Raw genomic sequence first — 14,345 nt, 5'->3', positions numbered from 1 at the left:
GACTCTGAATATTCTGAAAAGCACTCTGATGTTTATACTTTAATAAAGTTAACACACAAAAAAAGAATATTTTGGTATGTAGAATTATATTTCAATAAAACTTTTTTTAAAAGCTAAATACAAGTCAAACATAAAATCCACTTTGCCTTGCAGCTCTGTTCTTATCAAGCCACATTAGACTAACTCCTCATGTCAGTATAATGTTATAACATCAAGCTAAATGTTCTTCCTGAAAAATCATTTGATCATTTAATTTTGGGGATTTTACTTACTAGCAACAGAGGGTTTTTAGAAATGTAGGAATTTATTTCCAGCTCTCTAAAAATGTCTGTCCGTTTTATATCACAGAATTGTTTTGGTAGACCAGCTGTTTGTCAGTAAGGTCCTTTTCATCTATAAATTACTCATACAGGCTATTTCTAAAATATCCATTATTTTTAAACACTGCAAATCACATTCACTGTCATCATAAGTTAAATCTCTCCTTCTCAGGGAAAATGGTTTTATTTTTTTTCAAGTTTCAGATATTTATTAATCATCGTAAACCCCAACACAATACACCAACATGATTTCGTACATTTAGAGGGGAAATATTTCCTGGATAAGTGGAAAATTGTGTGGATGTCTTCTGGAAGACCTTCATTCCAAGCAGCTTTATAGTGAAACATTTCATTTAGAAGTCTGGACCTTCTTTCTTCACTTTGCTGTAATCTACATTCACTGAGTAGAACTTGTATTAATCATTGGGACCCAGTTTGTTCCAAGGTTCTGGGTTATTCTTCTTATCCCAACTGACATCTGGATTGAACAATGCCAGGCGCAAGACATACAGTGGTGTTCCAGTAACTCCTGCCCAGTAAATACCCAGTAGAGCAACAGCTGTGGTAATTATTATTACAAAGAGGGGGATCAAGCTCTGATGTTTCTTGGTCTGACCGAGGATCTGGTGTAACATGGTTGCGGCAGAGGCCTCCAGTCCAGCAGAAGAATAAATCAAATCTACAAGGCCCAGCACTAAGTAATCCCTACCAGGAAAATGGTTTTAAAGCACAGGGATTATCTGATTATCTTGCGGAATTTAAATTGGATTCCAAATAAATAGTTTTAGTAACAAAACTGAGAAAGTTCTGTTTAACTTGACTGACCTTTTCTGGTAACAGTGTTGGGGGTGGTTCTGAAAGTCTTATTTCCAAAAGAAAAATTTTTTCTCTTCTGTGTGAATTGTCACAAGTCACACATAACATTGAACAACTCAGGTGCAGTCAGTTTATCCTTTTCTCCGTTCCTTGTGGCCTCTTCCAAGATCATCAGAACAATTTAGGAGAAACAGCATATGAATTTCTATTTTAGTCTAATCCTTTTCTCCATTCATATTTTCAGTATATCTCCCAATTACAGAAAGACATTCTTTTTTTAATTTAAAGATTTTTATTTATTCATTTCTCTCTCTCTCTCTCTCTCACACACACACACACACACACAGAGCACAAGCACAGGGAGTGACAGGCAGAGGGAGAGGGAGAAGCAGGCTCCCCACTGAGCAAGGAGCCGAATGCGAGACTCAATCCCAGGACCCTGGGTTAATGACCTGAGCAGAAGGCAGACGCTTAACCAACTGAGCCATCCAGACTCACCAAGACATTCTTCTTCTATTGCAGTTTGAAAATAGGATTTTATGTCTGGCCAACATTTAAATGTATTTTCTATGGCCAGCAACAGTGATGGCCATCTCATACGCATATGCTTAAGGAAGCTATCTCCTATTTTCATACAGTCAAAAATCTCATTGAGAGCTACTGCTTGCTTTGAGGAAACTGAAAAGTGACCAGAACTTTCATTATGAAAATCTCAATGTCACGGGTAAGTAAATCACCCCTCTTTGTACCACTGTTGTGTGCAACTAGTACACCGTATTTAACAGGTAAGATCTTTTTATTTGGTAAGAAGTTTATGGACTGAGTGCAATTTACCAAAATTTACATTTGTACTATCTTCCAAAAGTGCACATAGGTGAATGAAATCTAGTTTGAATTTAGAGAAGATATAAAAAATCCTTTGCTTTATCTTTTCTGTGGTTGCATTTAAATCTTCATAGAAATAAGAAAGGCTAGTTCAATCTCCATTTTTCCAAACCAAAATACCTAAGAACTAATGGAATTTGCTGTTTTTAAATGTTTATTTAATTTTATTTTTTAACATAGTATTATATTAGTTTCAGGTGTACAATATAGTAATTCAACACTTCCATACATCACCCTGTGCTCCATTACCTATTTAACCAATGCCCCCACTCTCCTCCCCTCTGGTAACCCTCCATTATATATAATCACTTCTTCTTTATCCATTCATCTATCGATGGACACTTGTACTCTTTCCATATCTTGGCTATTGTAAATAATTGTAAATTGTAAATAATGTTGTTATAAACATAGGGGTGCATGTATCACTTTGAATTAGTGTTCTTGTATTCTTTGGGTAAATACCCAGTAGAGCAGTTGCTGGATCACAAGGTAGTTCTATTTTTAACTTTTTGAGAAAACTCCATACTGTTTTCCACAGTGTCTGTACCAGTTTGCGTTCCCACCAACAGTGCACAGGTGTTCCTTTTTCTCCACGTTCTCAACCCCTGTTATTTCTTGTGTTGTTGATTTTAGCCATTCTGACAGCTGTGAGGTGATGTCTCATCGTAGTTTTCATTTGCATTTCCCTGATGATAAGTGATGATAAGCATCTTTTCATGTGTCTGTTGGCCATCTGGATGTCTTCTTTGAAGAAATGTCTGTTCATGTCTTCTGCCCATTTTTTAGTTTAATTTTAAATTCCAGTACAGTTAACCTACAGAGTTATAATAGTTTTAGGTGTACAATATAGAGATTCAACATTTCCATACATCACCCAGTGCTCATCACCACAAGTGCCCTCCTTAATCCCCCATCACGTATTTTACCCATTTCCCACCCCCCCTCCCCTCTGGTTACCATTAGTTTATTCTCTATAGTAAGATTTTGTTTGTTTTTTGGTCAAGATTTGAGGCATCACTTAATAACTGTAGACAGCATGATTGTAAGATCTAACAGAATTGGTTCTACACAAGCCCTTCACACTTGTTATCAAATTTATCAAAATTTTCCCTTTTGTTCATCCACAGGACATTTTAGTTATATCCTCTAGATCATAAAATATAATTTACTTGCTTTCACAGAGCTATTGAGAGAACTGTAAGGTAATGCAAGTCCATTTGTTCAGTATATCCACGCTAATTCGGCTGTCATTGTTTCTGACTGAGAATGTTATCTTTTAATGGAATGCAAAAAAAGACTGATTTAGAAAACCTTGACTGTCTCATTCTGTAATTATAAGATTCAGTCTCTGTATGTACTTTCATATCACCTTCTCCACCATGCTGTATTCCAAATTCTTTTCTGCATATTTTGCAGGATGTTCTGTTTTTGTGTTTACCTTCTTAGACCAGTTTTATATGTTCTTCCATCTGTCATTAAAATAGCAGTCATTTAGTCTTCTTTTTTGGTAATGTCTGGGTCATGCTGCCATTGGTATTTTGATTGTTCCCATTTTCATTAACTGAATTCTTAGAAAACAAAGTCACCATATTAACAATGTTAACAATTAAATAGTACTATTTTGATAAAAAGCACGATAGTTAATCTACCAACCAAGTGAAAGACCAATGTTATTGCTCACTATTAAAATGTACATTTAAGAAGCACTTGGTGTGCTGCAACAGTGGATGATCCATTATCATGAACCACAAAATACAATTTCCAACATCAGCAGTGGAGAAAAACTAGCTGCAGGGTCTATGGAAAATGGATGATCTATGCCTCATCCATTTGACACTAAAAACAATGTTCCTTTCATTCCCTAATTTTTTTGCCACTTTATTTTGTACCTTTGTCTTCTGCACACATTGCCAAAAACATAACTTTTCACATTCTGAGGAGGGATTTCCCAGAATGTAAGGATTTCAGCACTAACACAGATAATTTTCAGGAAAACTGCAATGGTCAGTCACCACTGCTCAGAGCCCAAGAGGAAAAAAGAGGAGGGCCTCCATGCAAGGGAGCAGGCTGGCCTGGATTCTCAGAGCCCAGGAAATTTGAAGAGGGTGACTTCATGGTGTGGGGGGTAACAGCAGTGGTCTATTCAGGGTATAAGTGCGTGATTCAGGTGAGGAGGCCTTCAGTATAGGTGAAGGGATGGTGTCTACAATGTGAAATTATCTACTTCCGGTTGCTTGTGATTGCATAAAGAAGGATTGGTCAAGCAAGTAAAGTTATTAAGGAAAATGGGATCCAGGTTCCCCATTGTTGGGGAAGGGAGTTATAATTATGAAAATGGGGAAAATTGGAGTGAACCCAGTAGTGTTGAAGTTAGAATTATGAGTGAGAACCAATAATTTCCAAGATGTTTAAAGAGACTTGGAAAAAATGTACATGTGAAAAATGTGTGTATGAGTGTATGTGTGTCCCCTAACTCTCTCCACTCAGAGAACCTGGAAGCAGCAACACTCCAATAGTAGTTGGGCCCACCTAGTGCTTATCTTGCTCTAAATACTTTTGTTCACTAAAATGAACCAGGGCTTCTTGAAGAAATGTTTAATTCCAGGGTGGCTCAGTCATTAGGCGTCTGCCTTCGGCTCAGGTCATGATCCCAGGGTCCTGGTATGGAGCCCTGCATCAGGCTCCCTGCTCCGCAGGAAGCCTGCTTCTCCCTCTCCCACTCCCCCTGCTTGTGGTCTCTCTCTCTCTCTCGCTGTGTCTCTCTGTCAAATAAATAAATAAAATCTTTAAAAAAAAAGAAAAAGAAAAAAGAAATATTTAATTCCAGGTCTGAGACAGGGAAAATACAAAATGACTCTGGGATATCTTGTGCCAGATAATAAGGAAGTGCTCAAAGAAGATTGAGAGTATATCCAAAGGACACCAAAAAACAGCCTGAAGAAGAACACTTTTGAGCATCAAAACACATAATGGTAGGATATATTATAGCCAATTCAATCACACAGGAAAATATGAGTCCATGATATAAATATATTTAATAAACAAATTTAAATAAATAAATTTAATAAATAAATTTAAATAAATAATTTAAATAAATGTAAAGCTTGATGAGGAACAGGGTATTTGTACACAAATCAGATTCTTATTGATTGCAGAGGGAGTATTTTTACAGTGAGAAAAGTTGGGAGACAACACTAGTCAAGTGATCCAAGTACAATATCTAACATTGAAAAATCCAACTTACACATTGTCTGCTGGGATGCAATGAGCAAAACACAGCATCATTTCTATAATATCACTACATAAAAACATTAGCAAACATCAGACATACCCAAATCAAGATGCAGGTTACAAAATAACTGGCCAATAGTCTTCAAAAATGTCAAAGTCATTAAAGTCAAGGTAAAACTGAGGAATTTTTTTAGACTCTAGAGAACCAAAGAGACATGACAACTGTATACAGTACAAGATTCTGTCCTGGATCCTTTTGCTACGAAGGACATTATTAGGACAATTGGCAAAACTTGGACAGGGTCTGAAGATTAGCTTGTGGTAAATATTATTAATGACAATTTCCTGATTTTGATGGTTCTATAGGAGAATATTCTTATCTGTAAGACATACACACTGAAGTATTTAGGAGCTATGGGGCAAAGCGTTGGCAACTTATTCTCATATGGTCCAGGTGGGTGGGGGGGGATTCCTTGTTTTATACCAATGACTTTTCTGCAAGTGTGCAATTTTTTTCAGCAACAACAACAGAAACAAAGAGCATTTATTGTTTTCATCAGAAACAATAAAAATAAATATGGGCTTACACTATAGATGAAGCCTGAAAGGAACCCCTTTTGGTTTTATAACAATGTTGCCATTGGTAACCTCCTTGAAAGCAGATTTGGCAGAATGGAGACGCAGTAAACAAGGGGGGGTTGAGGAATGATAGTGAGATTGGAAAGTAGAGTGAATATATTCCCCCCTTTATTTGTTGTTTGTGAAAATTAGAAGAAAGAGGAGAGGGTGGAGCTTAGGGGAACTGATTTGTAGGGGATATTTGGTATGTTTGTCTACTTATTAGGAAAGACATAAGCCAGTTAATATTAATGTTGCAAAGGGATGGCCTAGTAATGAAAACAGAGGATTCAAGGCCTAGCAGTTCAGATGAAGTTGAGGAACATTCAGCCTTTAGTTTTTCTGACTCTTCTGCTTTGCCAGGACAATGAGCAAACACTCCATTCAGTATTTTCAAAGAGCTGGGCATGAAGAATGATCTCCAAAAGATCTTGCTTTAAATCTCTTCAAATAGGGGAGCCTGGGTGCTCAGTCGGTTGAGACTCTGACTCTTGATTTCAGCTCAGGTCATGATCTCATGGGTCATGAAATCAAGCCCCGTGTCTGGCTCCTCACTCAGCGGGGAGTCTGCTTGAGATTCTCTTCCTCTCCCTCTGTCTCTCCCCCTACTTGTGTGTGCACACGCACACGCATGCACTTGCTCTCTTTCTGTCTCTTTCTCTCTCTCAAATAAATAAATAAATGTTTAAAAATAAATAAATAAAAATAAGTCTCGTCAAATGTATAATTTAGGTATTAGTACTAGTATTAATATATTAATATAAATTATATCAATATTGATGTTTATATATTAATAAAATGATATCATGTTAATAATTCATGGTATATTGACATTGATATAATATTCACCTAAATATATTTGGTCAAACATACACCCAACTACAGAAATGGATATCACCAGGGCTGTGGGGAAAAATAGAAGTTACATTTTTCCATGTTGTTTGAATTTGCCTTACAACCAGGATTTACCACTTATGTAATTATATGAAAAATGATATTTTAAAATGGGAGTTGGGAATCTGCTCTTAAATGTATTTGCAGAATTGCTGTAGAGAGACTTACTTATGTGAAAATATCTCTACAACTAATTGTGAATTGGGGTGGAAAAAGGCAGATTAGAAACCACGTATAGCATCATCCCAGATGTTGCTGATCAGATAGCTGTCACGAGGCTCAGGGTCTTGTGCCACACTTCACATCTAGAAGGGTCTATCTGGTGGATTTGAGAAACCCCTGGTCCTTTCCTCATCCCCTCCTAATCTGTTGTCAACTGTGAGGTTCCAGTTCTTGTCGCTAGGCGGTGAAAGACCTCTACTTTCTAAGTTTTCTCCAGCATATCTTTTTAGCAAGGAGAGAAAATCAAAGCAATAAACATTTTTGTTTGTTTAAGTAGGCTTTATTTTGTAGAACAGTTTCAAGTTCAAGGTAAAATTGAGCAGAAAGCACAGAGAGTTCCCATATCCCCCTTGTTCCCATACTTCCACAATCCCCCCACTATCAACATTTTGCCTCAGAAGGTTACATTTGTTACAATCAATGAACCTACACTGATACACCCATTATCACCCAAAGTCCATAGTTTACATTGTCAAAGCAAAAAAAAAAAATTTTAAAAATAACTTTTACAAAGCAGTTTCTAAAACAGGCAGTATGAAATGAGCCTCCATCTCATACACTTAGGGAAAGGTTGGAAAGATGTATGATCAATGTCAGAGACAGATCATTCCAGAATCAACATTTCATTCATTTATCCTTCCACTACTTATTTATGAGCAACCTTTACATGCCAGGCACTGGCAACCTGCATCAATACTCCATTTTCACACCTCTGTGTTCAGCCCCCAAATTACCCATTCAACTGCCTACTTGGTGTACCTGTCCTCTTAAACCAAGATTCTACCACTGTTCCCACATCAAATAAGTTGACACACACTGTACTCTGAGCCCTGGAAGGCGACTATCTGCAGGGAAGGCAGTGTGGTAGCAGAGGGTAAGAAAAATCAGTACCACAATCCCTGTAATGCCTGTTCCCAAACTGTGGAGCCTTGAAAAGGATACCTCTCCTCTCTGAACTTTAGTAGAGCTCACTTGGGTCAAAGACACAGGACTTGCAAAAGTATCCACTCAATTACCTTCTCTGACTATGACTCACTTTTTTCAGGACCCATTTTGTTTCTTTTCTTTTAAGACAGATTAATAGGAGAAAAACAAACAGAAGTTTAATAGCATGTATAACTCCTGTATACATGGGAGAGACCCAGGAAAACTGAATAACTCATTGCAGGAGCCATTTTGGAAAAGAGACCCCAAGTTTGCTTTGAGTGAGGTGTGTAACCACCAGACAGCATGCTTGGACCAGTCCACCTTATATAATATATGGGGTTCTGGGAGGTGGGGAAACCCTGTATCATGTCCCCACAATATTTTAATTGTCTTCTTAGTGGATGAAGCAGAGATCTGATTTAGTAGCATTTGACTGACATCACAACTGAACTATGTTTGCACAATTGGTTCTTATTGGAGACCTCCTCACCCACAGACATTGGCCCAGCATTCAGGTACTATAATAAAGCATCCTACCTGCAAAGGTTGCATTTGCACCTGTGTTAAAACTCTAAAAACCGTCAAGATCTCTCCTTTTGGCTTATTAGTGTAAGCCAAAATGTATATTCTTTGAGTTCCAGTCCGGCACATAAAGAGTTTGGAAGTTGTCAGTTCAGTTCTCACAACAAGAAAAGAGCTGAACAAACTGAAAATCAACAACTCTTCTTAGATCAATCAGACAATTGAGGTCACAAGACAAACAACTGTCCACAAAGTTTGGAGAAACATACAGACAGATATAGTGGATTAGAGCTCACCAGAGCAGAACCCAGGAGCAAAACCACTGCTAGAACCAGTACAGACAAAGGAAAGCATAAACTTTAATTGACAAATTGATAAAAGCTCAGTGTGGGCAAGTCTGAGAATGAACAACTCAAGGAGTGCCCAATCCTAGGAAGGGCCCCCAAAACTTTCATGAGTTTTACCTACAGGTGCTCTACCAAGTTCTCACAGTGAAGATTAGAGAAAACTGTCCTCACACTTCTGGCAGAGGAAGAGAAAAAGCAGCCATTTTGAAATGTATTCAGAGCACTGTATTCTTCTTAACAAATCCTGCCCTCAAAGGAAACTATTTTACCAGAGTCTGTTATGGTTTTACTGGAACTTAACTGACATGAGGGAAAGGAAATACCCAGCTCCAGCCACCTTTAGTATTTGACATGCAGGCAAGGAAATACCCTCTAGTCTTTCATGTGAAGGAAGGAAAATTCTAAACTCCAGCCACCTCTGGCCTTCCCATCTCACCTAACAGGGAAAAACTGAGAAGCACTTGTGAAGGTCACAGCCCAGGATCACAGCTTCACTAAACTCTGACCAAATCAGAGAACTAAAGAATGCTTAGCTTCACCTCACCTCTTACCACTACCTCAATAAGGCTCTTGTATGATTATAGGGGAATACAACTGAAAGAATTGCATGTCTTAGATTTTATTTAAGAGAAGTCTCTAGGGAAACCCAAACACAATAGGGGAGACAAAAACAAAGATGTTTGTGGCAATTTTAGCCTCTGAAAACTACAGGAACAGCAAACAATAAACACAGCCTAAGCCTATCCAGATAAACATAAAACCTCTCACTAAAGGCTTATTTACCACAGCTCCATTTATCCAGAACATCATGTCTAGCTTTCAACAAAGTACAAGTCATAATAAAATACAGAAACACAGTTTGGAAAGACTGAGCAGGCTTCAGAATCAGACTCAGATATAGCAGGGATGTTGGAATTATCATATTGGGAATTTAAAATAAGTATGATTAATATGCTAAGGACTCTAATGGAAAAAGTGGACAACATGCAAGACAGATGGGTAATGTAAACAGAGAGATTAAAAACTCTAAGAAGGAATCAAAAAGAAATGATAGAAAGGAACAGAGTAGAAAATCCAGAAATGAACCCACAACTATAAGGTCAATTAATCTTTGACAAAGCAGGAAAGAATATCCAATGGGAGGGGCATCTGCTTGGCTCAGTCAGTTAAGCATCTGCCTTCTACACAGATCATGATCCTGGGGTCCTGGGATGGAGCCAAGTATCAGACTCCTGCTCAGCAGGGAGCCTCCTTCTCCCTCTCCTTTTGCCCCTTCCCCCACTTGTGGCCTCTCTTTTTCTCTCTCTCTCTCTCTCAAATAAATAAATAAATAAAATCTTTTAAAAATAGAATATCCAATGGGAAAAAGACAGTCTTTTCAAAAAATGGTACTGGGAAAACTGGAAAACAATATGCAAAAGAATGAAAGTGGACCGCTTTCTTACACCATACACTAAAACAAATTCAAAATGGATTAAAGACCTATATGTGAGACCTGAAACCATAAAAATCCCAGAGGAGAAGACAGGCAGTAACCTCGTTGACACTGGCCATAACAACTTCTTTCTGGATATGTCTCCTGAGGCAAGTGAAACAAAAGCAAAAATAAACTATTGGAACTTCATCAAAATAAAAATTTCTGCATGGCAAAGGAAATAATCAACAAAACCAAAAGGCAACCTACAGAATGAGAGAAGATATTTGTAAATGATATATCTGATACAGGGTTGGCATCCAAAAGATATAAAGAACTTATACAACTCAACACCCAAAAAACAGTCCGATGAAAAAATGGAAAGGAGACATGAATAGACATTTTCCAAAGAAGACATCCAGATGACCAACAGACGCATGAAAAGGTACTCAATATCACTCATCATCAGGGAAATACAAATCAAAACTCCAACGAGATATCACCTCACACCTGTCAGAATGACCAGAATCAACAACACAGGAAATAACAAGTGTTGGTGAGGATGTGGAGAAAGGGGAACACTCTTACACTGTTGGTGGGAATGCAAACTGGTGCAGCCCCTCTGGAAGACAGTATGGAGGTCCCTCAAAAAGTTAGAAATAAAACTACCCTGTGATCCAGCAATTGCACTACTAGGTATTTACCCAAAGAATACAAAAATACTAATTCAAAGCGATACATGCACCCTGATGTTTATAGCAGTATTATCTACAATAGTCAAGCTATGGAAAGAGCCCAAGTATGCATTGACTGATGAATGGATAAAGAAGATGTGGTATATATATATATATATATATATATATATATATATATATACACATACATACACATACATACAATGGTATATTACTCAGCCATCAAAAAGAATGAAATCTTGCCATTTGCAATGACGTGGATGGAGCTAGAGAGTATTCCGCTAAGCGAAATAAGTCAGTCAGAAAAAGACAAATACCATATGATTTCACTCATATGTGGAATTTAAGAAGCAAAACAAATGAGCAAAGGGAAAAGGGCGGGGGGGGGGGGGCAAACCGAGAAACAGACTCTTAATTATAGAGAACAAACAGATGGTTACCAGAGGGGAAGTGGATGAGGGGTGGGTTAAATAGGTGATGGGAATTAAGGAGTGTACTTGTTGTGATGAACACTGAGTATTGTATGGAATTGTTGAATCACTATATCGTACACCTGAAACTAATATTACACTGTATGCTAACTCACTGAAATTTAAATAAAAACTCTTCAAAAAGAAAATGATAGAAATAAGAAAGAAAAACTGTAACAGAAATGAAGAGATTCTTTCTCTCCCTCTCCCTCTACCCCTCTCCCCCCAACCAAAAAAAGTGATGGGTTAGAGAAAGATATATCATGCCAACAATAATCAAAAGAAAGCTAAAATAGCCATATTAACTTCAAACAAAGAGGACTTCAGAGCAAGGAAAATTATCAGGGATAAAAAGAGGTATTACATGATGATAAAGGAGCCAATTACCGAAGATTTGTCTTGTTTTTCATTTACATATGTGGAGTGGGGAAGTCCACTTTCATTCTTTTGCATATTGCTGTCCAGAGTATAGTAGTCACTTGTATAAGTGTATACTTTTATCTTATTTGTTCTCTTTTTAAAGGTTTTATTTATTTATTTGAGATAGAGACACAGAGAGAGCCCAAGCAGGGGATGGGAGCAGGGCAGAGGGAGAGGGAGAAGCAGATTCTCCACTGAGCAGGGACCCTGACTTGGGGCTCCATTCCAAGACCCAGAGATCATGACCTGAGCCAAAGGCAGAAGCCCAACCAACTGAGCCACCAGGCGTCCCTATCTTATTTCTTCTTGATGGAAATTTTAGATCTCTCTCTCTCTGTATACACACACATACACACACACACATTTCCAAGTGTTATGTGTCTAATCATGAAATGTCTGAGTCTTAGGATATGAAGACGTTCTACTTGAAATTATAAAATTGTGCCCCTAAACTTTTCTGTTTCTACCTTTTTAAATTGCCACCAGTGGTAGATGAAAATTCTCATTTATGCATCATACTCATAACAAAAAAAACAGAACTTTGTTTGGTATTTAGAGAATTCTAAGATAAGTCTTGCTAGTTGATCGTTGTGAAATACTACTCTTTGTTGTTTTCAACTCCATTTTCCTAATTACTGTTATAATTAACCATCTTTCCTGAGATTTACTGCTCTTTATGCATTCAAGATATTAAACTTCATTGGTAAATGGCCTTATTTATTTATTTATTTATTTATTTTGGCATGCGCTTCTTGAGCAAATATTCTGTGTCAGGCAATGCCAGTCAAAATCATCAGAGGAGGTGGAATTTCAGCTAATTCTTACAGAAGGAGTAGGCTTGTGAAAGGAAATGGAATGCATATTTGGACATTCCTGGCTGTATAAAGGCATGGAAATGAAAATGTACCCAGTGTGCTTGAGGTACACAGTCAGGAGACAGTCTGATATGGCTGGAATGCAGCCTGCATGGAGTGATGGGGGTGACTGATGAGGAATTCTGACTCACTTTGCAGGATCCCAAATCTAAGTGGCCATCTTTAGCCTTCATGAAAACAGAGCAGAAAGGGATTTTCACAGTTACATCCTCCCAGCAACTTCAATTTGCACAACAGGTAATGAGGCCCAGAAAAAGCAAAGTACTGTGTGGCCACCATGCATCTTTTATGCACCTAATGGGATTGAGGGACGCAAACTCCAATCTATATCTTCATCTCAGACTTCCCACGGGAGCTCCAATCCTGTGTATCTATCAGAAATCTTCAGTTGGAGGAAGATAAATATTAGTACAAATCCCCTATTAAACCCCCCCACCCAGAAAGTATAAACTCATTCATCCCTCATCCTTGCAAGGCCACCATCTAAAGAGGAGGTCCTGGTGGGAGAGTGGTGTGATTATGGTCCCTGGTGTTAAACAACTCTTGGTGAGATCTCCTCAGCCTTCTACTAACTGTGAACCCTGGGAATGATATTTAACTGGTCTGACTCTGAGCCTTCCGCATTTTTAAAGCACCAGTGTTAGGAACCTGGTGAAAAACTTCACGAGTTGCCCATTCCCATCCCACGGTGCCTCTTCCATTCTTTAAAAGAGGTATCCTGGGGGTGCCTGGGTGGCTCAGTTGGTTAAGCATCATGCTCACGTCATGATCCCAGGGTCCTGGGATCAAGTTCCACGTCTGGCTCCCTGCTCAATGGAAAGCCTGTTTCTCCCTCTCCCTCTGTCTGCTACTCTGCCTACTTGTGCTCTCTATCTCTCTGTCAAATAAATAAATAAAAATCTTAAAAAAAAAAGAGGTATCCCGGACAGGAAATGAAATTTTGACCACCAGAAGGAATACTTGAAAATGTAACAGCATAAAGGGATAAACACACAAAGTCATTACATGCCCACATGAGTTTCTATGCCAATTTATTATGATAGGATTGGCTGCCTGAGAGACCCCTGAAGAAAGAACGTCATTACATCATTTCCATTTAGTTGAATCATCCTCCTGTTTAGTCTCGGGGGAAGAAAATCTTCACCTACTCTTCTATTTCATAAGCTTTTCAGTTCTCTTATTTTGACTTCTAGAGTAACATGAGAAAAGTTTGCGAACTTCAGTCTCGAGACACAGAAGGTGTCTTGGCTTAGCTAAACAGAACATTGAAATGAGAGTCAGGAGGGCCTATCATGAAGGCACTTTGGAGAGGTCACTTCTGTCACTGCGCATGGAAATGAAGTTCTCAGACACCAATCTGAGCGGCCCTGTAGGGCTGCCTCTGCAAGGGAGAGCAGCAGCAGCTGAATCCTGCACATAGTTTTTATTTATTTTTTCTTTATCAGAAAAGCAAGGACAGATGCCCCAAAGTGTGGGAAAGGAGTACAAAAGGATGGCGAATATCTTGAAGCAGGCTTGCATTCTCCCCTGCACGTAGGCACACAGGGAGTCAGTCATGGGATAAGGGAAGAGCAGGATATTTGGGCTAGCAGTTGCTAGGTGTAGAAAGGGGGAACTGAGGGTTACATTCTTTCATAGCTCCTAACTTATGCCCTGCCCCTGGGGATCGTGGGATCCTACTCTTATCGG

The 14,345-nt window shown here is 38.5% G+C and overlaps 1 pseudogene; it reads right to left on the bottom strand.

The window, feature by feature from the left end:
- Positions 1-673: 673 nt before the first annotated feature.
- Positions 674-955, bottom strand: LOC113931450 (annotated as a pseudogene).
- Between the last annotated feature and the right edge of the window lie 13,390 nt (positions 956-14,345).

Source organism: Zalophus californianus, chromosome X (assembly GCF_009762305.2).
Source record: "Zalophus californianus isolate mZalCal1 chromosome X, mZalCal1.pri.v2, whole genome shotgun sequence".
NCBI lineage: Eukaryota > Metazoa > Chordata > Mammalia > Carnivora > Otariidae > Zalophus > Zalophus californianus.
This window is presented reverse-complemented; position numbering and strand designations above follow the sequence as displayed.